Here is a 21520-nt window from a genome sequence, read left to right as displayed (position 1 = left end):
GCTTCCTTGTCCTTCACCATCTCCCAGATTTTACTGAGTTGGTGATGCTGTCTAACCATCTCATCTCTGCTGCCCACTTCTCCTCTTGCCCTCAATCGTTCCCAGCATCAGGGTCTTTTCCAATGAGTCAGCTCTTTGCATCAAGTGCCCAACACACTGGAGCTTCAGCTTCAGTCCTTCCAACGAATATTCAGGGTTGATTTCCTTTAGGATTGACTGGTTTGAGCTTCTTGCAGTCCAAGGGACTCTCTATAGAGTCTTCTCCAGCACTACAACTCAAAGGATGTCCCTGGAGACTTATAAATGAAAACGTCCCCCCGGTGATTTGGAAGCACAGTCAGGTTTGGGAACTAGTGACTTAGATCCCATGGAGTCTGCCTTCTCTTCACCTGATCACTCCCATCCTGCGCTGCTGACTCGCTGGGCAGCCATGCTAACTAAGGTGGGGCTTCTTTAACCTCCCTTGAATTCTGCCAGAAACTCACTGTGATGAATAAAGCTAGGATCCTAGAGTCAAAGAACTGGCTCTCAGTCCTGGCCACGCTTCTTAAGAGCCGTGCAACCATGAACAACGTATTTCTATGCTTATTTAGCCTCGTTGAGCCTTGGTTTCCTCTTCCATGAAATGGAACAAATACTCATCACCTGTACCACTGGGTCTCCACATTGCCTGCTCATTAGAATCTCCTGGGCAATGCCTTGTGGCAACTCTAACACGTGGATGTTACCACTCTTACACTACAGATGAGAACACTGAAGCTCAAGAACATAGGCCACTTGCCCAAAGGTAAAACAGCCTGTCAGTCAAGAATCTAGAATTCAAATCCCACAGACTTCAAGGCCCACAGACTTTCTCCAACAAGTCAGCTTGGTCTCCAGTGAAATCACTGATACACAGTATTGAAAACAAAATTTTGTAAATATACAAAATTTCAGTATATACTTAAATATACAGTATTTAGCACACATAGCCAAATTACAGCATGCTCAGTAGCAGGTACTTCTGGTACATGATACAAATGGTACACAGCAGGTTCTCAACTAATTAGTGGTTCTTTCTTAATGACATCAGTGAAGCGGATGTCCCCATATCAACCCTACCTGAAGGCATATAAACAAATATAATCCTCCCTAAGTTGCTCAGCTGCCTGACAGCCTAAACAAACTCATCGACCAAAGCTGCTTATAAAGAAAAATATTTTTGCATTGCTTATATTAAACACAAGTCCTAAAAAGCTGGGAGGGAGAAGTGGAAAGTTCTTCACAGAGCAGGATGTGCTTGGCCATGTGACATGCCTCCACGCAATCTGTACTTGGAGTTCAGGGCATCCTCTCTTACCAGGGGCTGCAAACTCCACACAGCTCTGGACAGTGCAGACTCTGCCAATTCTTTGCTGACTCCTCCTGCCTTTTGAACTTTTCTTCTGTTAACAGTATACCCCCTATGTCCTTCCACCTCCTCTCTGAACTCGAACCTTCTGTGACCCTCATGGCAATCTGGCTCCCTGCAAAGACATCCCCTACCCTGCACGCAGCGGTCCTCACCTTACCTATCTCAAGACCAGGAAGGAAGGCAAGCATCCTCCTGGTTCTCCACTGTTGCGTCAATGATTTCCCTCCTGTCACTCCACCCAAACTTCTCTTGCAACACTCAGACCATCAGCCATGCCATTGTTAAGGCGTGAGGCCACCCATCCTCTCCTGTTAAGCCTTTGCATTTCCTGAAGATTCCAGCTTGCAGGTCCCAGAGGTTTTCTCCATCCCTTGGTCAACTCAGCGACTTTAATGTTAGAGCCAGAGCTGGTTTGTCTGCCCTTCTCTTCCCTCATCTGAACTCTTTTCCTTCCTCCTCCTCAGGGACCATCTCACATGGCCACACGCTGAAGCTTGCCATCACTGGTGACTGTACCATTTCAAGTCCCGGTACAAACCGAGAGGGCACCCTCCTCCCACTGCCCCTCTTTCCAGATCACCTACTCTACATTCCCAGCAAACATTCCTCATCCTCAGACATTCCATTCCAACCACACCTTCGGTACTATCCCTTACTGCTCCTCACTCTGCCTTCACAGTCTTCTCTCCCTGGCTCCAATATTTCAATCACTCATCATCACTCTCTTACAAATGGCCTCCACTTCCTCACGTCCCCCTTTCTGTGTCATATTTGCTGACAAAACTCCAACACTGGTGGAACCCAACTCTCCACCACACAAAATATCTGAATATCCAAGCTCACATTGAGCAGGTGAACACTGTAGGGTGGGGAGAAAATCACACCACCAGGCTGACAAACTGCAGTTTAGATTCATGAGCACAAAATTTCAATGAGAAGAAAGGAAAGAAGGAAGGGAGGGAGGTAGGAAGGAAAAACAAAAAGGAAAAGAAAGCCAATCAATTCTGCTCACCAAACCTAAAAGGTTTTCCTGCCAAACTTGCCTTCTGAATTGGCTATAACTTCTTGTTCAAGCTTCATACATGGTCTCAGTTGATGGGCTCAGTTCAAAATCCACTGAAGAAACGGAAACCAGCAGAAGGCAAGGCACTTTGCCAACAAAGGTCCATATAGTCAAAGCTATGGTTTCTCCAGTAGTCACGTACGGATGTGAGAGTTGAACCTTAAAGAAGGCTGAGAGCCGAAGAATTGATGCTTTCAGACTGTGGTGCCGGAGGAGACTCTTGAGAGTCTCTTGGACAGCAAGGAGATCAAACCTGTCAGGCCTAAAGGAAATCAATGCTGAATATTCATTGGAAGGACTGATACTGAAGCTGAAGTTCCAATACTCTGGCCACCTGATGGGACAAGCTGATTCACTGGAAAAAGACCTTGATGCTGGGAAAGATTGAAGGCAGGAGGAGAAGGGGATGACAGAGGATAAGATGGTTGGATGACATCACTGACTCAATGGACATGAGTTTGAACAAACTATAGGAGATAGTGAAGGACAGGGAAGCCTAGCTTGCTGCGATTCATGGGGTCGCAAAGAGTTGGACATGACTTAGCAACTGAATAACAGCAGCAATGTTGTCTTACACTTCAAAGAGTAAGTGTCTTGGAGGTCTTGGAGGAGACAGTGAAGGACAGGGAAGCCTGGTGTTCTGCAGTCCATGGAGTCACAAAGAGTCAGACATGACTTAGTGACAAACAACAACAAGAAGGCAAGTCTCTCATCTTGAGACAGCCTCACCTAAACCACCAAGTTCTTGGTCTTTTTTCCGTTGCGATAGGAACGCTGGTGCATTTACTAAAGGGAAGTTGCTCTGCTTTTGCTCTTCACTGGAAGGTGATAGACAGCACATTGCTTCTCAGCTACACCCTCTCACCACGCCGACAGGCTCCTATATGATAACAGCAGATTACACCTCAAAGACCTCCAAGGCACTTACTCTCTGAACTGTAAGACAGCAACATTGCTGTTGTTATTCAGTTGCTAAGTTGTGTCCAACTCTTTGCGACCCCATAAATTGCAGCAAGCTAGGCTTCCCTGTCCTTCACTATCTCCTGGAGTTTGTTCAAACGCATGTCCATTGAGTCATAGGGAAATGTTACGTCAAGAGAGAAAGCAAAAACAAGAAGACTAGGGGAATTTGAAGCTTCTAGCAGCTACAACTACAAGAAACATTAAGCACAGCCCAACTCCTGGCCAAATTAAATAAAACTGGAAGGCCTGGTTACCTCAGTTTCTATTACCTGATTCATCATAATTGGCTTTCAAAAAAAAAATCATGATCCATGCTGAAGCAATGAAAACACACAATCGAGAGAGACAAGCAGTTGTGAAAACCAGATATGACACAGAAGTTGATATTATCAGACAAGAAATTTAAAATCACTATGATCAAATATGCTAAAGGTTCTAACAGAAAAATAGATGAGAATGAAAGCAGAGAGGTAGAAATGCTTCCAAAAAATCCTTAAAAAGGAAATGCTAAAAGTCAAAAACACTGCAACAAATGAAGAATGCCTTCCGTGGGCTCATGTGTGGACTCTATATGGCCAGGGAAAGATTCAGTGAGGCTGAGGTCAATAGAAACTCCCAAAAGTGGGGAAAAAAAGGTGTGGGGGGGAATTTTAATAGAACAGAATACACAAAATCTATGGTACATTTCAAAAGGTCTAAGTATAACTGCAGTACCAGGAGGAAAAAAAAGAGAAAGAAGACATATTTAAAGAGATATTGACAGAATTTTCCAAAGTTAACGATAGACACAAAACACAGAGCCAGAAAGATAAGAGACCAATCAGCGTACATTAAAACAAGACAGTACCCCGAGACATACCATATTCACACTGCAGAAGATGAAAGACAGGAAAAATCTTGAGAGAAACATGAAGAAAAACCTTAGCTATGGAAAAACAAGGATAAGAAGTACATGGGGCCTCTCACCAGAAATCACACAAACATGAGTGCAACTGAATTCTAAAAACACTGAGAGAGAAAAAACACCAACTTGGAAGTCTACATCTAGTGAAATGATCCTTCAGAAGTAAAGGAAAAATAAACTTTCTCAGACAATAAATACTGAGTGAGTTCATCCATCACTAGCTGACTTGCCGGCAAGAAATGCTAAAAGTTCTTCAGGCAGAGGAAAATGTTATTGGTCAGAAACTTGGATCTACCAAATTAAAGAGCAAGCATCAGGGAAGAAATAAAGGGAAATAAAGTCTTGTATTTTATTATTCTTAATTGACCTACAAGAAGAGGGTAAGACTTTCTAGATTGTGTTTTTTCATTGCCTCTTAGCATGGCTTGTGACTTTTTGTTGAAAGCCAAACACAATGCACCAGGTAATAGGAACTGAGGTAACCAGAGCTTCCACATGAGGTTTTTAGTTTGGCCAGGAAAAAAAAAAAAAAAAACAAACTTTTTTTAAGACTAGCCTATCAGGCCTATTAACCTATCAGAGCTCTGGAATAGCCCCCTCCCCAGACAATCAACTAGTTCAAGGGTCAGCCAACTAGGGCTCTTGGACAAACCTAGCCTTCTGCCTGTTTTCATATGATCTGTGAGCTAAGAATGGTTTTCACCTTTTCAGATGGTAGAAAAAAGTTAAAAGAATAATAATACTTTGTGACACAGGAAAACCGCATAAAATCAACATTCTGTGCCATAAACAAAGTTTTACCAACATCCATCTGTTTACTTATTGCCTTCGCTGCTTTCCTACTATAAGGGCGGGGCTGTGAAGTTGCAGCAGAGTTGATGTGGCCCACAGAGCCCAAAGTATTTTCTCTTTGATCCTTCACATAAATTTTTTTCTGTTCCCTGAACAAGCCTGATCACTTCATTTTTCAGGGGCTGGAAGCAAGGCCTGGGAGACAGAATTACGCTTGAATGTCACTTTCCCGGTCAGTTAACAGAGCCAGTGTGAAAATGCAAGTCTTCAGGTCCAGGTGCCCAAGAGGACTTACATTTTGTAAGTACAGATTTTAGGACTGCAGTGTCGAATACTACTGACTAATACTACTGACTCTGGGGACTGCATAAGGAACATTTTATTATTCTCTCATTTCACATGAAAGATAGTGTGACGGCTGGAGGAGAAACAGGGATGACAGAGAAGCTCTGCCAGCTTCTATGCACAAGAAGGGGATGACTAAGAGATGAAAAGGATGACATGTTCCTAGGGGACCAAGAAGAAAAGCACTCCAATTGGCTTCTTTTTTTAGAGGATGTCAGTTTTACTCCTTGGGATTTTGTTTTTTTCTTTCTTCTTTTAATTTTTAGAACAGGTAAAAATCAGTACCTTTATACTCTAAAACTAGGCAGTTAAATATGGGGTCCAGGACTTCGCTGATAGTCCAGTGGTTAAGAGTCTGCCTGCCATTGCAGGGAACATGGGTTCAATCCCTGGTCTGGGAAGATTCCCTACGCCACCTAGCAACTAAGCCCAGGCGCCGCAACTACAGAAGCTCTATCCCCATAGAGCCCGTGGTCCACAAGAGAAGCCACCCCAATGAGAAGCTTGTGTACCACAACTAGAGAAAGCCCAAGCATAGCAACAAAGACCTAGCACAGACAAAAATTAATTAATTAAATAAATTTCTCTTTTTGAAAAATAAGGGATTCATCCTTTCATGACTCTGCAGTACATACATGTGGAGTGTACAGACGTTTCCCCTTCTGGAGACAGCAAGACTTGACAAAAGAAAGATCTATTCATAAGGCTCATCAGGCAGGAGAAATATAGGTCAAAGAAATAAGAAGATAGATTCCTAAGGGTATGATTTTATTCATAATATGTAGATGGAAGACAAAAATAGTACAATTAGAATGTACCATATCCTACACTATAGGTCTGTCTTATAGTGGAACACACACACACACACCCCAGAACAACTAGAAAATTTGGATAAAATTTTGGAAAGAGAGCTCCCAGTGCAATGAGGTCATATGGAGGGAGAAGAGGGAAGTTTAGAAGGGAGTGGACATTTCTGCAACACTGCTGTAATGTATCTTGTCAAGTCCAACATCCATTCATGAAAATACTCTGAGCAGAATTTAAATGTGAGGAAATGTGCTTAATTTGATAAGGGATATATTAAAAACACATACAGTGACTCTTCAAAAATTTTCCCACCAAGATTAGGAATGAGACAAGGATGCCCACCAGGACCACTCCTATTCACCATTATATTAGAGGTCTCAGCCAATGCAACAGACACGAACAAGAAATAAAAGGCACAAAGACAGCAGTTGTGTTTGTTTCGTCACTCAGTCATATCCAACTCTTTTGCAACTCGATGAACTGTAGCCCACCAGGCTCCTCTGTCCATGGGATTTCCCGAGCAAGAATACTGGAGTGGGTTGCCATTTCCTTCTCCAGGGGATCTCCCCACCCAGGGGACTAAACCTGCATCTGCTGCACGGCAGGCAGATTCTTTACCACTGAGCCACCTGGGAAGCCAACAATGACTGCAAAACAGAGGAAAAACTTTTTGCATGTAATTTAATTATGTATATGGAAAAGTCATAATAATCTACCGATCGGACTTACTAGGATTTACAAGTGAAGTTAACAAAGGCACTGGATATAAGGTCAATATATAAAAATAAACTGTATTTCTATATACCCACAACAAATAATTAGAAAATGACGTTTTTAAAAGATACCATTTAAAACAAACCAGAATTTGTTTTAAAAACCCAAATTGATAAAAAAAAGATAATCTAAATGAAAAATAGGCAATAAACTTGAAGAAGGACTACAAAAGATTAAATAAAAGTGACCAAAAAAAAAAAAACACTAACAAGGTAAACTGAGACCACAATGAGACACAACTACCCGCCCACCATAATGGCTACAATTAAAAAGTTTGACAATTCCAAGTGTTGACAAGTATCTGGAGAAACCAAAACACTCATAAACTGATGATGGAAGCATAAACTGGTACAACCACTTAGAAAATCTCTTTGTAGGGCCCTCCTAAATTTGAATATATGTCCCAGAGATCCAGTCTTAGGAGTGCAACAAACAGAAACCCATTCATACGTGTGCCAAAAAACACATACAAAAAAATTATAGCAGCATTATTCACAGTAACCCTAAACTGGAAATGTCCCAAATACACATCAACAGAAGAATAAACTGTGAAATGCAACTGAGTGGGTTGCCATACAGGAGTAAAAATAAACTACTGCTACATACCACATCATGGATGAATCTCTCAAACAGTACTGTGCCTAAGAAGAAACAAAAAGAGTATATACATATAATTCCATACATATTTCATGTATTTCAAATATGAGAAAGATATGGTGTTAGAAATCAGGTTAGTAGTCACCACTGGGGAAAGAGGATATGTAGTACTACTGGGAGGGTGCAAGAGGTAGTCACTCTCTCTTAACCTGGGAGTGACAATATAGATGTATTTACTCTTTGAAAATTCAGTGAGAAATGAGTTGTGTACTTTTCCAGGAAGAATGCAAATATTCTCGGAAAAGGATATAGCATCTCGGATTCTCAAGGTAGCACTCACATCATCTAAAGCAATGCAAAAAGGGATGAAATTGCAGAGATATGGTTGCAGGGATGCTGGAGCAGCTAGAGGCTGTATCTGTCACCACTATATACATACTCAGTTACTCTGTGTGTAGGCATAGACCAGGAGCAATAATCACAGAACTAGAGAAATGATACAAAAGTGAAGCAAGATTAGAAACACACTACTTAAGGAATGCTTCACATTACCGAAAGAACTCTTACAAAATATCTCCAAACTTCAAAAGAGTGGTTGAAATACTCTGCACTTGTTCTTAATAACTTTCTGAAAGTGAAAGTCGTCCAGTCATGTCCTATTTTTTGCCACCCCATGGACTATACAGTCCATGGAATTCTCCAGGCCAGAATACGGGAGTTGGGTATAGCCCAAATTCTCCAGGGGATCTTCCCAACCCAGGGATCGAACCCAGGTCTCCCACACTGCAGGCGGTTTCTTTACCAGCTGAGCCACAAGGGAAGCCCAAGAACACTGGAGTGGGTAGCCTATCCCTTCCCCAGTGGATCTTCCTGACCCAGGAATCAAACTGGGGTCCCCTGCATTGCAGGCAGATTCTTTACCAACTGAGCTTTCAGGGAAGCCCACTACTCCCCAGCAAATATATCCAAAGTCTTTCAGGCAGTTTAGAAGTTTGAGGGAGATACTGTATTTTTTGCCCAGATATATATATACATATATATATATATATGTATGTATATATATATCAGTTCAGTTCAGTCGCTCAGTCGTGTCCGACTCTTTGCGACCCCATGAATCACAGCACGCCAGGCCTCCCTGTCCATCACCATCTCCCAGAGTTCACTCAGACTCACATCCAGCCATCCAGCCATCTCATCCTGGGTCATCCCCTTCTCCTTCTGCCCCCAATCTCTCCCAGCATCAGAGTCTTTTCCAATGAGTCAACTCTTCACATGAGGTGCTCAAAGTACTGGAGCTTCAGCTTTAGCATCATTCCTTCCAAAGAAATCCCAGGGTTGATCTCCTTCAGAATGGACTGGTTGGATCTCCTTGCAGTCCAAGGGACACTCAAGAGTCTTCTCCAACATCACAGTTCAAACTCATCAATTCTTCCGCACTCAGCCTTCTTCACAGTCCAACTCTCACATCCATACATAACCACAGGAAAAACCATAGCCTTGACTAGGCAGACCTTAGTCGGCAAAGTAATGTCTTTGCTCTTAAATATACTATCTAGGTTGGTCATAACTTTTCTTCCAAGGAGTAAGCGTCTTTTAATTTCATGGCTGCAGTCACCATCTGCAGTCATTTTGGAGCCCCAAAAAATAAAGTCTGACACTGTTTCTACTGTTTCCCCATCTATTTCCCATGAAATGATGGGACCAGATGCCATGATCTTTGTTTTCTGAATGTTGAGCTTTAAGCCAACTTTTTCACTCTCCTCTTTCACTTTCATCAAGAGGCTTTTTAGCTTCTCTTCACTTTCTGCCATTAGGGTGGTGTCATCCGCATATCTGAGGTTATTGATATTTCTCACGGCAATCTTGATTCCAGCTTGTGTTTCTTCCAGTCCAGCATTTCTCATGATGTACTCTGCATATAAGTTAAATAAGCAGGGTGACAATATACAGCCTTGACATACTCCTTTTCCTATTTGGAACCAGTCGGTTGTTCCATGTCCAGTTCTAACTGTTGCTTCCTGACCTGCATACAGATTTCTCAAGAGGCAGGTTAGGTGATCTGGTATTCCCATCTCTTTCAGAATTTTCCACAGTTTATTGTGGTCCACACAGTCAAAGGCTTTGGCATAGTCAATAAAGCAGAAATAGATGTTTTTCTGGAACTCTCTTGCTTTTTCCATGATCCAGCAGATGTTGGCAATTTGATCTCTGGTTCCTCTGCCTTTTCTAAAACCAGCTTGAACATCAGGGAGTTCATGGTTCACGTATTGCTGAAGTCTGGCTTGGAGAATTTTGAGCATTACTTTACTAGCATGTGAGATTAGTGCAATTGTGCGGTAGTTTAAGCATTCTTTGGCATTGCCTTTCTTTGGGATTGGAATGAAAACTGACCTTTTCCAGTCCTGTGGCCACTGCTGAGTTTTCCAAACTTGCTGGCATATTGAGTGCAGCACTTTCACAGCATCATCTTTCAGGATTTGAAACAGCTCAACTGGAATTCCATCACCTCCACTAGCTTTGTTCATAGTGATGCTTTCTAAGGCCCACTTGACTTCACATTCCAAGATGTCTGGCTCTAGATTGGTGATCACATATATATATATATATATATGTGTGTGTGTGTGTGTGTGTATAAATATATATATATATATATAAAGTTTACTTCTTCTGACAGAGAAAAGTGGGCTTGTGAACTGTCCTCAGCAAAGTATGCCATACCACAGGACACACTGACTGGACCAAGACAGACGTGAATCTAATCAGGACCAATCAGGATCCTTCTCTGAGGGGTGAGATAAGAACACTGGAAGAAAGAAGGCCCCTTCCCCATGAGGGATTAGTCTGAAGCCCTATGAAGGGAAGGAGATTAATGACTATCTTCTTTTTGTGGCACAGAAGGAGGATACCAAGATGATGAGGTGTCAGTAAGAGGTGCTAATGGAATCATTTAAGTCCCTGGATCCAGCCATGCCTGAATTCCAAGATTTACTAGTCAGATTAATTCCTTCAGTTGGTTTGAATTTTGTTTCAGTGCAGTTGTTTTTTTGTCTACATCCAAGAGAACTCTGAATCATCATTATCACTATTATCAATATTACCTTTATTATATATATGTGGCATTCAATTCCTTCAATAGACTGGCCCCAGTTTTCACTTCTTGTCAGTCACTATTTATCCATGCATAACCAACCATATGAATAATTTCAACCACAGGAAACTTCCCTCAACCAAGAATTCTCAATAAGCAAAGTTCAACTTAAAAAAAAAAACTACTTCCAAATACACTTCTGATGGTCAACTACTCATTCCTGTTAAAGATAATTAGGAAATACAAGAAACTGGGGATTAGAAATGGATTTTTTTAAGTGGGGGAGTATGGCAGATGGCAGGCTGGGTAAGTGGTTTTTGCAGAGAAGCTTTTGAAAGCTAAAGGAAGCCAAAGAAAGGAAAACCTAGAATTGACAGCATATGCTTTGGCATAAAGCTAAATACCCTATGTGTTAGGGTGAGACATCTGAGAACTTCCTAACTGGTCATGCCAAGCAAGTTAAATTAAGTTTATCCCAAGATGTGTCCACTTTCCCCTTGAGCCACAGGATGATCCGGGAGTCAGTGGTCACTGTCTCAGTCTGAAAGTCAAAAAGGCATTGAACATTTGGACAGTGAGCCTGGCACAGTGGGTAGAAATGCCCATTTGCGTGGAAGCTGTGCATTGACTGTAATAAAGCAAACCCACTTTCTCTCGTTTCACTGCAGGGGAGCAAACTCCTTGATAACAGTGGGAAGTAACTAGAAATTCATTGTGACATATCCTCCATTACCAACATGAGGTGAGGAAAAGATCACTCAGTCTACCTTCTCATTTTACCTGCAATAAACATAAATAGTCAACAATTTTCCTTACAACCTAAATTACGCTTCCCTGTTTCCCCTTAAGTTCTAAGCTCATCTACCCAGACTGAAAGTACCTGACTCAATAGAGAGGGATTAAAAATCCTTTGCACACAATGTCACCTCTAATCTTTTACTTACACTGAACTGCCTGAAGCACACTTTGGCCATCTGTGTCCCCTGCCCCATCTCTGCAGGGCCCCAACCTGAGTTGGTCCTCCAACACCCAACTCATCCACTCAGCCTCTTCAGTGAAGTCTCCCTCCCCCATTCCATGTATGCATGCCTGTCTTACCACATCCTGTTAATCCATCTTTTTCCCCCTCAACAGAATTTAAACTTCCTAAACACCAGAGCCACATCTGATTAATCATCATCTACAAAAGGGCCTTCAGTAGTGGGACCACTGACATGATGAACAAGCAGGACAAGGAGCAGAGAACACCGGAGACCTTAGACCAAGAGTGACTTAGGATAGGGACCTGTATCCTCCCCCACCCCCCAACTAAGAATTGACTAAACCTCAGATTTCCAGGAATACTCTCCCTTTCAGGAATGCCCTCAAAGCAATCATAATTTCTCAGCCCTGTTCTGCACTTGCAGAGAACACAGATCAGTAGCATTAAGTGGTTTTGTCTAATGTCACCAGCAGTCAAGCCCCTTAACTACCTGCCATTCTGAAAGTTAAAGTGCCTTCCCTTAAAAAAAAAAACAAAAAACAAAAAAACTCAAATATAATCAATAAATGTATTCTTTGTGACTGCATCCTTTCTATTTTGACCAGCTGCTGAATCAGTCTTTGTTTTAGGATGTATGGTCAGCAAAATAATATAATGGCAGCTTCCTGTTCGGTTTGGAATCTAAATACTGTAACACTTACATAGTGGCTTCAGGGAAAGATATATAGGATATTTAAGTTGTTGTCTTTCTTCTACAGAGGTCATAAGCAGAAGAATAAAGAAAAACAATTGCCAGCTCAAACAAGTGTTCTATTTGGATTGGGCAGTGTAGATCCCTATAATATTTTTCTAATTGGAATTAAAACTGGATGAACAAATGGATGGCAACAGCTTTCTAAGCAACACACACCCTTTGCTTTAACGCAGTCCTCACCTGCCCTAATGCTTCTCGACCCTGCGGTCTAGCACCAGGTGCCATTCATCATTATACATGGATGGCTGTTAGGCTTTTAAAAAAGTGAAATTGTTTTCTGGCTTCCATCTCTCGTTCAAAAATGTGGCAGAGGGCTCCCAGTTTCAAGAAAACTGAGGATAAGTACATTTATTTCTGGGAGGAAAAACTTTCTACATGTTTTACACACAAAGCACGATTTGGATGGGGAAAAAAATGCAACTTAAGCTAACGCTGTGAAAGAAACCCCACTTGTTTCATTCATCTGCTTTACCTAACTGGCTCTGTGTTTGAGTTTGCAACCCATTTTCTAAGGCTTTTTCCTCCCTTCATTCATTCTACAATCAGCTCTCAAGCAATTACTATAAACCAGAATCTGATAAACGGTGAAGCAACAAGAGGGAATAACACAGAGTTCCTTCTCTCAGGGAGTGGACATTTTAGTGGATGGACACAGACAATATACAAATGAAAAACATATAGTGCAATGTCATGGTGATAAAGCTGAAGATAAGGCAATAAAGAGCACTCCATGGAAGCAGGAGTTTTATTTTGGCTACGATGGTCTGGGAGGACATGATGATGAAGATTTTACAATATTAGCTCTTACTCCGAAAGCAAACAATAATTGGCTTAACAATTGGTTTAATTATTAATACCTCATACCTGAAAAGCTTGCTGTTATCCCCTCTGTTCACCTATGACATTTTTGCCTCTCTCCAGAAACCTCTCTTCCAGGTCTGATTATACAGTGTTCTCTCTGAACTAAACGGTATTTATGGCTTCATCATCTACTTACTACATAATCTGACATAAAATTCCATGCATTATGCTCCTAAACCATCAATTAACATCTTTTATTGTGTATTTTCTATTCATTTCTATTTCTCTTCAAAAGAACTGAACTGATCTCAAGGGAAGGGTCTCTGTTTATCCCTGATCTAGTGATATCCCGCAAGACTCGGGATTTTGGGTCAGGAAAGATCTGGATTTAAATCTTGGTTTTAATAACTCAATAACTATCTGACCAAGGGCAAGTGACTGAACCACTTCTTCAACTTCAGTTTCTTCATCTGCAAAATGGGAGTGATACCACCTAATTCTTATTAAAAACTTTGCTCTCCAATAGCTTTACATGTTCAGTTCAGTCACTCAGTCGTGTCTGACTCTTTGCAACCCCATGGACCACAGCACGCCAGGCCTCCCTGTCCATCACCAACTCCCAGAGTTTACTCAAACTCATCTCCACTGAGTTGGTGATGCCATCCAACCATCTCATCCTCGGTAGTCCCCATCTTTAATGTACTGACAGTTATAAGGTCAGTCCCCTGCCATACGACAGCTCCACAGCTTTGTAGGCTGGGCAACTTTGGGCTTAGGAATCCAATTTCTCTCAAGCATATCCTGTGTCTTGCCTTGCAGTGGGGCAAGATAAAACCAGTGGGAGAGACAAACGTGGATGTACAATTGCAAACTAGGTTGGAGGGCCTCACTATATTGTGGCTCTCAGGTGAATCTAGCCAGGCAGAACCAAGCAAGCAATAAGAATAACCACTTGTACCTTGCATCTTCTGTGTAACTGCCCAAGCACCTGCACTCAAACCGGTCCATGCACCCACCCTTGAAAAGGTCTATGCCCCCACACTGGGTCCAGTCTACACTGCACTACTATTAGTCCATCCTGCCTTCCATTTTCACCGTCCCACCCCCCTACAGAGCTGTCACTCTGCAGGTCAATTCAGCAAATATTTACCAAACCCCTACCATCCACAGGCGCTGTGAGAGATACCAAGGAAATAGAGGAAAACAGCACAGGGCCTCGTCCGCTGTGGGTCATAGTCTGGCACAAGAAATGTCAATGCAGCTGCAGCCCCTGTGTTTCATTTCTCTTCCTGCTGGTGACCAGTGACCTTTAGGCTCAAGGAAATCTTTGGCTGCCACAGGGAAGGCCATCCTCCACTCCACCATTTCCCCTGAATGTTTGGGCCACATCCTCCAGGGTCAGAATCACAGAGCAGCATTCTCCGAGGCAGGGGTAGGGAACCTCCAGGATCTAATGCCTGATGATCTGCAGTGGAACGGATTTAATAATAATAGAAAAAGTGCACAATAAATGTAACAAGCTTGAATCATCCCCAAACCATCTCCCTACCTCCAGTCTATGGAAAAATTGTCTTCCAAGAAACTGGTCCCTGGTGCCAAAAAAAGTTGGGGACTGCTGCTCCAAAGAACTCAGAAGTTCCTCCAATGCTCGGCTGATACAGCGGGTCCACAGGAACAGAAAAGAGTTGGAAACCATTGCCCTGAAATACCAATTTCCCACCAAACTCTTGTGGGAGGAGGTCATGTAGAGGCTGCGGCTTCCAGTTGACCTGAAAGTTGAATGGGCACTCAGAGGCTTCTCACCCCTCCTTGTGCCTGGAATGTACACTCTGCCCACCCTCTCCCAGGGAGCCATTTGCAAGGACCATAGCCTCGAGACAGTAAGTTGCTGAGACCGTCTGGACTTAAGATGTGACTGATCCCAGTTAGAGCCTCAAAACAGAAACACAGGCCTGAAAAAAAAACATACTTTTGTAGGGTACTGGCGGGTGGGTACAAGGAGCTACCCCTCTTGCAGTGTCTAAGACAAGCCTCTTATGTAAGTTCCCTTGCTTATTACATTTGCCGCCTACCAATCTGCTGCGTTTCCCTCTTTTCTTCCATCTCCGTGTCCTCCGTGTCTGGGGGCTGGTTTCAGATTTCGCCCAGGTAACAACCAGGGTTGTGAATAACTCATTATCAAAATTATCAGAAAACAACAACCATGACGTAACAGGGCCCATCTTCTCCAGCTACTGGGCCTCCTCTGCCCAGGATCCTATTTTTCTCATCACAGCCACACATATTCAAGGGGTATATTCTTTATTTTTATTTTACAGACGAGGACACAATGAACAGGGTGTGAAAAGCCTGTTGTGCTACTTGAAGAGCTATGGATCCTAGCTCTGTGTGAGCTCAGGGCTGGCCTATATCAAGAGCAACACAGGCACCTGGGGACCTCCAAGAGCTGCCGCCACCGGTCCAGGTTCACACAGGACACTCTCATCTCAGGATGCTCTCCTGGAAGTGTGCGTCTCCCCCCACCCCCACCCCCGTGCAAGAAAATAGCCTCCAGAGTAGGGCAGATAGTAGCGGACAAGGGAGTTCTATGTGCCAAAAGTGATTTTTTTCCTTTGACGGTTTTACCAAAGTATTTCAAAAGCTTGAACAGCTGTCTGCACCACAACTCACTTGAAAAGCCTCATTCACAAACGCCTGCTCTGTCTGTATTTCACTATTGACATATTTTTCTATTTCCATCCTTAAAAATGGGTGTCCTCTGCATCCTGTTTCTAACATGGAAGTGGAAGAAAAGGATACATTTTTTTTACCTACAAAGTAGCCACACAAAGAAGGTCAACAAGTTCTGACTGGGATATTTCAGCCAGCTGGAACCTCCTAGATAATAAACGCACTTACCACCCTTCTCTCTTGTTTCCTCGGTCATAAGAGGGAGACCTAAGTGGTCGGAGACTGGTCAAGATGAGCTAAGGAGAGGAGGTCTGCCTTTTGGCGGCTGAGGGGTGGAGTCTGGACCAGGGCTTGCTTTAGCCACTGCCTTGGTACTTGGGATAATTAATAGTGAATTTCCTTCCCCTTACTGGAATCTGTATGTGGTAGAAAATGAATTGCATTTTACAGGTCTCAGGGAGACAGCCATGAAGCTCTGGAGGAGCTTTGTGGTTTCTCAAGCAGGTACTCTGAGTTGTTATTTAATGTAACTCATTAGGTTTAATGTGCATTTTAATTGCCTACTTGTGAGCAGTTTTTGCTCTCCCTGCACTTGGAAGAACTGGGTTTCATGACTTATTATTACTCTTATTACAGATTTAATGGTTCCAAATGATGGGCGATGAGCTCTTTTATCTTGACTGCTTCAGAAAGTTGTTTCCCCAAGGAGAAAACTGATAAGAGAATTCAACAATGCTTATTAGGCACCTACCGGCAGGTACATTCCTAGGCATGGGGTAGATGGATGCAAAGACAACTGCAACAGTGTTCTGCCCCCAAGGAGCTTACCATCTGGTTCTCAGGGTGGTCCAGCAGAATCAGCATCATCTGCAGATCATCCTGTTAGAGACGCAAATTCTCAGGCCTCACCCCAGACAGGCCAAGTCCAAAACTCAGGGGGTGATCCTAGCCATCTGCATTTGAAAAAGCCTGCTTCAAACAAGGATCACCCTCATCAAACGTCAAACTGACAAACATGCCGTTAGCTTACTGAGCTAAATCTGAAAGTGTCATTTGTCCTCTAAGGAAACAGGCCCAGAGGCCAAAAGTCACATAAGGAGTTGGTGGAGGACTTGAAACCAGAACTCAGGTCTCCCACCACCAACCTTACCCCCACTCTGCATGGCCAATGCTTTATTTCTTTTCTGATACTTTAAACCCTAAATCTCAGAGGGAGTATTGCCAATCCAAAATGCAAACCTTGGTTTTCAAAGATGACAGAAAAAAGAGAAACTACTCTGTTTTAAAAAAAGTGAAGTCTCTTAGTCGTGTCCGACTCTTTGTGACCACATGGACTGTAGCCTATCAGGCTCCTCCGTCTATGGGGTTTTCCAGGCAAGAATCCTAGAGTGGGTTGCCGTTTCCTTCTCCAGGGATCTTCCCCACCCAGGGATCGAACCCGGGCCTCCCGCATTGTAGGTAGATGCTTTTACCATCTGAGCCACCAGGGAAGCCAATTTCCTCCTTTTTAAAATAAAGACAATAACAAAAATTAAAACCTGATCTATCAAAGCCATCTAACAAACTAGCAGTAATTTTCCAAACCTCTAACACACATCCAAGTTTCATTTACAATTTAAAAATGGGGGTGGGAGAATAGGAAGAACGGTAAAAATTCAAGGAATAATGTGATCAGAATGTGATCAGAATATAGCCTACAGGAACATAACAGTATGCAGAAATGTCAACAGTGGTTCACCTTCTGTGGGAGAATTACAAATGATCTTTTTTGGGTGTGTATTTTCTGGAATTTTTCCCAATGGTTATTTCTTTTGTAATCAAGAAAAAAGTAAAACTTTTTTTTTTAAATGTTACATCCATATCACTCAACATGAAGGTTTATTTTATAATTCTATTTCTTTCCATACAGCAGGATAGTGTGTGTGTAGTAATTATTTATATCATGCCATATGTTACAATGAAGATGAAATTCTGTAAATATATTCCTTCCAGCTGGCACTGAAAATGAAGAGGTTAAATGCTTCCCTAGGTTCAAAGCACTATGAATTAAGACAAGCTGACTGTACAGCTAAAGGAAAAACTAATCCCAGTACTGAGATCTCTGAGAGAATCTCTTTTGAAAAAATGTTGAGGTGCCACATAGCTCCTTACTCATATCTCCCTGATGTTTAACCCCTGGCACAACACAGAAGGTCTGGCAATTCCTGGCAAAGTCTTAGGAGTTCTGGGGATTAAATGCATGGTAGAATACCAGAGAAATAAGAAAGAGAATGATCCTACTGTCACATAAAATTCTGTCCTTGTGGACAATAAGACATTCAAAATTACTGGCAAATTTCATTGCCCAAAATATCCTTTTTTTTTTTCCTTTCTTAAGAAATGTTTGCTCAGTTAAAAGAAAAAAAAAGAACTACGTTGGCTATCTCATTCCATAAATAATAAATTAACAAAATAATGACTGTCTCATTTAAAGAGACATTTCTGCCACAAGAGCATTGTTGTAAAGTTTCACTTGATAAGACAAATTTGTTGCTCGAAGACGACCTAGCACTGTTTCACTGAAACTCTCAGCAATATAAATTCAGTGCATGTTAATTAAAGTTTCTTAAAGGAGACGGGAAAGTGAAGTTAAGAACAAATGTAATTATTATGGAAAAGGAAACACCAGTGGCTACCTAGTTCATCCAAATACCTCACCACAGCTGACATTTCTGGAACTTACACTTTCAGGAAAGGACAAATTATTTAGGCTATATATACATATATGTAGTAATATGCCAACATTTACAGTACATAAGATCACCATATCTACATAACATTTCTGCTTCATATTGGAGAACGCAAAACAGATTCACCATCTTGGTTTTCGCTGTTCAGCACGTGAGCCTTTACTTACAAGGACCCTCTGAAGAATCTCCGATTTCCCTCAGTCCTCTGCGTGCTTTCTCTCACAGGGTAGTCCCACCCATTGCAAAAACAACAAATTAATAAAGAAGAAGCAAGACTATAATGACTGTACCGCTCAGAGAAAGTTTCCCACCAACCTCCCCAGTGCCAACTCCATATAATTACTTATCTGCCTGTGAAAAGTGATCTAGAAAAGCCTTACCTATTAAGTCAAATCTGACAGTTTCCTTTCAGGCTAGCTTTTTTTTTTTTTTTCTTTTTTTTTTGACAACACACACAAACTTGTATCTCAGTCTCTAACTCCATCCCTCCATCCCGACACTTATAAGCCCAGTTCTTTTTCTTCCATCTCTCACCACCCTCTGCTAAGAAAAAGGTCCAATGTTAGGTTTTACCTAGGAGTGCTTATTTTTGCAGTTTTACTCTGGGACTGCTAAAACGTATTGATCAGAAACTACCTGCAGATCCAGCTGCTGAGCATTGATAAATGCTGAGGGAACAATTTCAGGCCAAGAACAAGACCCAAAATATCTTCAATTTGCCACTCCTCTCAACAAGAGACAAAGAAACAACGTTCCTATTACATCAAATTAAATAATAATAATAATAATAATAAAATTCAGCAGCTTCCATTCTGAACAAAATTAAATGTTCTGGGTCACTGTCCTTTCCTGTCTCGCTGGGCCACTTCTTACGCAGCCTGGCAGTGACTGTAAACACGGTCCCGTCACGCAACCCGAGTTGCCATCCTCACGGAGCAAATTATCCACGCGGCCCCTCCTGCCGCAGTCCCCAAACCAGCCGAACCTCACCACCCATCCCTCCTCCACACCTCGCCGCCCGCTTTCTTTTCTTCCAACCCACAAATGGGCGCGCTTATCCAGAGAAAAAGTTAATGAACGGCTGCTTTTGAGGTAAAGCTGCCCCACCTGAGATCGCGGAATCAGTAGACTGGAAGTCCCTAAAAGCACGTACCCTCTGCAAGCTCGCCCCGGCCGGTGAGTGCCTCACACCCAGAAAGCCAGGAACAGGATTTCTGTGCAGACCTGCACCCACCCCACACAACTCCACACGCCAGCTTGCCTAACCACTTATGTAAGCTCGTGCCTCTACAGTCCCAAACTGCACACACACACACACACACACACACACACACACACCAGCACCTGTCACGTATCTGAAATGGACAAGCATCCACACCAGGGAGATGAAATGAAATCAACACACAGGAACCGGAGGGGTGGAGGGCATCGCGTTGGAAAACATCTTTCTCCCCCGTTTGTGTCTTGCCCCTTTTTTGTCACAACTACAATTACCTTAGCAACCAAAGAATTTCCTTGACTCCCCTTCCGGCTTCAGAAATTTCTCCTAACGCCAAGCGTGCGCCAGGTTCATGGTAAAGCTAGAGGAGCCCAGGGATCGAGGGGTCGGCAGCCTCTTGGGGGCAGAGGGGACGTCTGGGTCCGTCTGGGTGCTTCTCCGCGCGGCTCTCCCACGTCTCGCCGGTCTTTCCGAATTTCCGCGGTGGCGAGCGCCGGGGCTCAGCGAGCAGAAAGCGAAGCCCCGGGCCGGCGCAGAGACGCGGCGGGTCGCATCGTGCCAAGCAAGGCACGGGGCGCTCGGGTGTCTCCAGCGCGCAGGGGGCTGGCCCCGCTCCCCGCGCTCCCGGGCGCTCCCGGATCGCCCGCCTCTCTCGCTCCAGGCCGGCGAGGTCCGCGGAGCTCGGTCCGCCCCCTCGGCGCCCGCCCGCTCCGGCAGCTCCGGGAACCCGGCGCCCGGGCGGAGCTCTCGCTGCCGAGCAGGGCCGAGCGCAGGAGCTGCCCCAAGTCGCGAAGGCGCTCAGCTCCGCCGCTCCGGAGCTGCTGCAGCGGCGCCCGCTGTCGGGTATCGGGCGGAGCTGCAGCCCGCACCGCGCGCACCTGGGCGCCGGCACCTGGGCCCCGACAGGCGCGGGGCGGGGCCGAGGCACCTGGGCGCGTCCCCAGCGCGCCGCCGCCCGGCTCACCTGTTCCGAGCGCTGCGGAAGGTCCAGACGGAGATATGCCCGAGGAAGGAGGGGGGGAAGAAAACTAGAAATTTCTGACACAAGCGCCGGCGAGAACACTGGCGAAGCGGCTCAGAAAGACGGAGGCTCCTTCCTGCAATTTCGAGAGCTGGCCACCACTGGAAACTTCGGTGGCGCCAGGATTCTCTTAGGGATTCCTGGTCCGGAGCGATTTGCCCGGTAGCTTTTGAATCCCTCGTTGACGTGTAGCTGGCGCCCTCTAAATTAAAATGGGCCGCCGCGATCGTCAGGGATAGTGTTTTACTCACCTCGTCATTTTTATTGATTCACCATTTACATCACAGGCTGCGTTTGGAGCGTTTTATGAGTCTTCTTCTCGAGTACGCCACGAAAGAACTTTTAAGAAAAGTCTGCAGATGATCTTGGAGAAAGAAGGAAAACGCTGGAAACAGAAAATGAGAAAGGGTAACTGAGGGCCTTCTTTGATGTGGGAGCTTTGAAATTTTATGCTTAGTTAAGGATTCAGGAAGCTGCAGGTGGAAATAAAACAAGATTGTTCTGCACGGTAACCATGGGGTCGGTGTGCAATATCGATGTTATCAGGAGCTTCCTCGGTGGGTAAAGAATCCGCCTGCAATGCACGAGACACAAGAAGTCGGGCGGGGTGGGGGGCGG

General features: G+C 43.7%; 1 protein-coding gene across 1 annotated transcript in view; it reads right to left on the bottom strand.

The window, feature by feature from the left end:
* Window positions 1-21211, bottom strand: part of RGS6 (regulator of G protein signaling 6) — a 606577-nt gene extending 585366 nt beyond the window's left edge. The window contains exon 1 of the mRNA XM_052647235.1: window positions 21154-21211. The gene's annotated coding sequence lies outside the window, so the exon portion shown is untranslated. The remainder of the gene's footprint in view (window positions 1-21153) is intronic.
* Between the last annotated feature and the right edge of the window lie 309 nt (window positions 21212-21520).

This window comes from Budorcas taxicolor, chromosome 10 (genome assembly GCF_023091745.1).
Source record: "Budorcas taxicolor isolate Tak-1 chromosome 10, Takin1.1, whole genome shotgun sequence".
Lineage (NCBI taxonomy): Eukaryota > Metazoa > Chordata > Mammalia > Artiodactyla > Bovidae > Budorcas > Budorcas taxicolor.
Note: the sequence above shows the minus strand (reverse complement) of the source record. Positions and strands in the feature narration are given on the sequence as shown.